This window comes from Drosophila innubila (genome assembly GCF_004354385.1).
Source record: "Drosophila innubila isolate TH190305 chromosome 2L unlocalized genomic scaffold, UK_Dinn_1.0 4_B_2L, whole genome shotgun sequence".
NCBI classification, from domain to species: Eukaryota; Metazoa; Arthropoda; class Insecta; order Diptera; family Drosophilidae; genus Drosophila; species Drosophila innubila.
Genome location: NW_022995372.1, coordinates 14,589,578 through 14,594,947, shown reverse-complemented (window position 1 = coordinate 14,594,947; position 5,370 = coordinate 14,589,578).

The following is a 5,370-nucleotide window of genomic DNA, read 5'->3' as shown; positions in this document are numbered from 1 at the left end:
AATTATGTTGGCACATTTTCTAAGTTATGTTTATACATACATATATCCTAGCTAATCCATTTCTATTGTTGGTAAAATGATGTGGAACAAAATATGCGTAGTATTTCTAAGCTGTTAAATAAATTAAATTATCTCACTTTTAGAAAAGTAATATTATTATTGTAAAATAAAGGAAAAATACTCTGGTCAAATAGGTGTCACATTTTTAAAAATTATACTTATATTCCAAGCTACCTAATGCTATATTCTATTCTAGCTATTGAGTAACCAGTTGTCTGTCCAATGAACTGTTTCAGTGGTTTACGAGCACCACTGCACCACAGTTTTGTGTCAACAGCCAATAACTCAGCGAGCCAATTCCCTCTTTGAACCTTCCTTCTGCAACATGGTTAGCCTTGGTAACAGCACTTGCAACAATTAATCACACATGGGGGCCTTGGTCCAGTCCGCAGTCCAAAGTCCGCTGTCCGCAGTTGGCGACATATGTGGAAAATTTGGAAAGTTTGGGAGGGGCGGGGTGGAGGTGGGGATAGCTTAGCTACAAACATTTTGGATGAATAATGACAGCTGGCAGAAAGTCAAAGGCGAGTCAAAGGCGCAAAACGGCAACACGACAAAACGGCAAAACGGTTGTGTGGCAAATGAAAAATGGTTGCAGGTGCCACTGTTCAACAGTGCCACATGCCTGCCACACAATCGATTGGCAGTGCCAAAAAAAAGAAAAAAAATAGAAAGAGAAAGAGAACCAGGAAAAAACGAAAAAGTTTTAATGAATTTTCAGAGGCGTGATAATCAAAAGGAAAGCCAAGCTACCATTATCGGCAACAAGCACATCCTTTCCCCTCCATATACCGCTCTCTACCGCTACTACCTCTCTGCCTATGCGTCACATCAAACGATACTCACGGCAGATCCGAGGCACGACCGAGTAATTCAATAAAACTTTGCGACAAATGAAGCCCCCGCCACGGAGTTGCAGCTAACTTTAACCGACAACCAATGATGAGACTGAAGCTGAGCTCGCCAAGCGGTGGGAGAAGGGGGTTAGGGGTATTGGCACTTGGGGGAGCAATGAAGCGATGGCTTGCAAATGAAAATGATTTCCTTCCATGTCATTATTATGTATTTTGCCGCGACGCGACTGTTTTCACTTTTGTCTGGCCGGGAATTCGACTTCAATTCCCACTTCGTCTACGTCTCGGCTTACGAGTTGCAAGTGCTTGGCTCATCGACAGTGCCGCAGTGATAACTAGAACGAATCGAGTCTGCTCGACTTGGGCATACCTTCAAGCTAGACAGTCTTAAGTAGTGATGTAATTATAAACTTTAGATCGAGTTCTATATCGAAATAAAAAATCGCCAAAAATTAGGATCGAGTTGTCGATATATTGAAAAATAGTAGATCGAGTTGCAAATATCGAGTTTTCTCAAAAAAAATTTTGTAATCACAAAAGATACGAGTACTTTTATTACACATCTTATTTTTCTTGTATAGTTTTTATGCCAAATTCAAACTTTGACAGTTTTTTAGATCATTTATTATGGTCTTTTATTAAAATTTGGAACGATCAAACTTAATTCTGAAATATTACCACGAAGAACAAGACACAATGAGTTGTTGATTTTTCTTGAAAATCGTTTTAATCAACTCGCTACATCGTTAAAAAAATGATCAAGTTAAAGTACTCGATAATCGCTTTCATGAAAATCGAGTTGTCGATATTTCGATGTATTTACATCACTAGTCTTAAGTATAATTATCGATTTTGACTTAAATAATTTTTGTGATTTCACTAAATAATAAAATATATTTAATTTTTACTTTAAAATTAATTAATTACAAAAATGTTGCATAAAATTGTATATACCTTAAAACCATACTTTTGATAAAATAATCTGAAAATTAAGAAATACTTCATAACTTATTTCAAGCTCAGCTCAGAGAGTGTAAATATTTTTATTTTCAAAAGTTACAAATTTAATCCTGATTAAAAATACCCTATAGGTCTATGACAAAGTTACAGGGTATCTACACGGCAATGACTGTTCGGCGATTACTCTTAGCCATCGAATTCGTTGGCGTTTGTCTGCGTTGTATGCTTTCCGTTTCCGCTTCCTTAGCTTTGCAGTTAGTTGCCTTCCACCGACCACGCCCACACGCCTGGACGCCTTCAACCCTTGGCTTGTTTCTTTTCTTTTTCCAAAATTTTTCACATAAAAAATAATAAGAAAAGTTGTATGCTAATGTTGCTACTGCTGCTTCGGCTTGTGTATTGCAAAATAGAAAAGAAATTGAAAAACAATTTTTGCATTTGGCATTTCTCAGCGGGTGGAAAGAGATAAAGACTGTCGGAAAGAGAGGGAGAGAGACAGAGAGAGAGAGAATAAAGTGAGGGAGAAAAGTTTCAAGGCGAATGTCTTGAGAGAATCGGATAAGTAGACTAAAGTCAAATACTTTGGCATTGATTATGTGCATTCTTAAAGTTGAAAGCAGTTTGAAAAGTTGCCAATGGCAAAATGTGATTAGCAATTGATGGAACCCAATTGAGACGAGCATCATCTGCAGCATGGCAACCCTAAAACAAATTCATGACAAGTTTTTTGGGGTTAGAATTAAATCTTTAAAGCAATACCAACTGAGTTTAATCAACTTTTTAATTAGTTTTGCAATCAGAAAAGCATTAAAACTTTTCTACAATTTAGAGCAATCATAGCCCGAAAGCGAAAGAGTATTCGAGTTAACCACACCGATATTTGAAAACTTTACTTAATAATTTCAAAGGTAAATATTTATGTTTCAGCTAATGCCTTCTGGCCATAATCAACAGCTTGAAAATGCCAACCATAAACAAATAAAAAAAAAACACCAAATAATAATAAAAAAGGTGCTCGAAAAACTGAAAACTGCGTCGCGCAAAGTAATCAATTTTGAGGCTATGCCTGCCCCACTTTGGCAAAAAGTTGGTTGCTGCCAATACCCCTGCCCAACCGAATACCCTACCAAACACTGGTCGAGCTCATCCGTTGAAAGTTCAAACATCACCTGGCATTGCCGCAGGGCTGGCAATGGCTCCGTGGGGAGCGACTGCGGCTCCAAAACTCCAAGCTGACGACTACCTGTCGTCATTTTGTTTGTTATTGTTTGACTTCTTGTTGTCGTTGTTGTTGTCGTTGTTGTTACTGTTGTTGTTGGAGTGCGGTGGGGGCGTGGTCTGAGAGGGGAATCACCGGGGAAGGGAAGTGAGAATGTCAAAGTTTTTGCGCGCAAACACAGCTACTGAAAAATTGAAATGCTGCCTCACGTGCTCGGAAATTTTTTATATTTGTTGATTTTTGGCTTAGAGTGTTGACCAACAACAAAGTTTCCCAGTTGCCTTTTGTTTTTCAATTTTCCATTTTTTTTACTTCCATTTTCCATTCGTTCACTGTTCTATGTGTGTGTGTGTGTGTGTGTGTGTGGAAAGTGGAGATCAAGTTTCAATGAGCTTCGTCCCATCCCATTCACAATTTCTGTTTTAGTTTGCATGACTTTTATGGGAATATTCTCCCCCTTTTTTGACATCACCACAAAAAAATTCCCTTTCGACTCGCGTTGTTTTTAATAACTTAATATCTTTTGTCAATTTGCTGGATCGCTTTAATTTGATTGAAACGAAACTGTTTCAAGTTTGTCTTTCGGCTTTTCAATTGACTTATGGCCATCGCAGGGGCTTTTGAAAAACCATAGTCAACTCAGTCAATAGAGCAACTATGTGACTGGCCTTTTGATATGGCATCAATTATTCCCGTTTAATATCAACACTAATTTAAAGTAATAGCGCTCATTATGTTAAGTCTCTGCTCACAATCTATTAACTTTATTCTTGTGTAATTCAAAAAAAAAATGTTTTTAAAAATATTTCTATTTTGTTTGACCACAAGTACTCCTATTATATTATTATAAAACTAATAAAGTGTAATTTTTCTATTATTTTTATTTAATTTCTAACATAATTCAAATAAATAAAGTTAATTTCCGTCTTTCATTTCATGACAAAATTGTCGCATTAAATTTTTAGCAAACTGTTGTGGATAGAGAAACTGCTTATCCACATTAACTTTCGATTTGGGCAGTGGCTTTAGCTAAATTCTACGCATTTCAGCTGTGGCACGTGCCACATGAGCTGCGCTCTCTGAACGTTTTTTAAAGACGCTGCGTGAAACCCAAAAAAGCATCAAGAAAAATTATAGTACGGTATGCTCGATTTGAAGATGCCCTGTATATAATTAAATTTAATTGTCATAAATTTGTACTCGTTCCTTAGCTGCTTAGTAATTACATGAGACTACTTTACTTTCCAAAGTTTCTTTAGAAAACAATTTATTTAATCATTTAATTATTATAAATTTTTTAATATTTAGACAATACTTCTCATTACTGTCCAGAATCTGTAGAAAAACTTTTTTGCTTGTCATGCGATTCACCTAGCATAAAGTAAAATAGTGATTATAAAATTAATTGTAAACCATGGCATCGTCTTTGAATGGGAAATAAAATGCTGAGTTTCTTTAAAAAATATTGAAAATTTTCAGGATAAAACTGAATACAAAAATTAATAAATTGTTGTACAATTTGATATTTAATATTAAAATGTTGCTTAATTTCAAAAAGATTTGTAGTTTCGTAAATTTGCCAGCTATTCAATACACCCTTCAGATACCGTTGCAAGCTTACAGGGTGTAAAAAAGAAGATGAACACGAAACTAGTCTCTGGTCTGATGCAGACGCTGTGACAGGCATATTAAAAAGGGACACCGGGAACATCGTGCCGAGCCATGACGTGCCAAAAACTAAGTAGTGTCAGCTCAGCCATCAAAGGACATGCCATGGTATGGCGTCCACCTCATAAGCTCTACGCGCTCGACAGGCTCGCCACGTACAGGTGTGGGACAGCATAGAAGGAGAGCGAAGGGAGCAAGGGTGAAGAGAGGAGGTTTTCGGATTGCTCCTCAAATAGGCAGTTGGCATTACATGCCTTTTGTGTTGCCAGCACGCTTGGGCTGCCAAAGAGATTGGCTCGGGGCTGCGATGTGTCTGAGTGTGGGTTGCACACGGTTAACCCCAAGCCCCTACCAGTAGCCCTACCCCTACCCCTACCTCCCTCTCCTGCTATTACCGAGCTGCGAGGAGTGTCGACCTAACCGTAGAGTAACCCAAACAACACATTGCTCTTAGTGCAAGTTGTTTTAGGGTAAGTGATGGGCGTGGCTGGTTCAATTGTTAGCGATATACTTACATAAGTATGCTTCCTCTTACCTTCGCTTCCTCCCTACCTCCCTCCCTCCAATCAACCCTTACCACTCTCAAGCCATTCACAAATGCATTTGTTT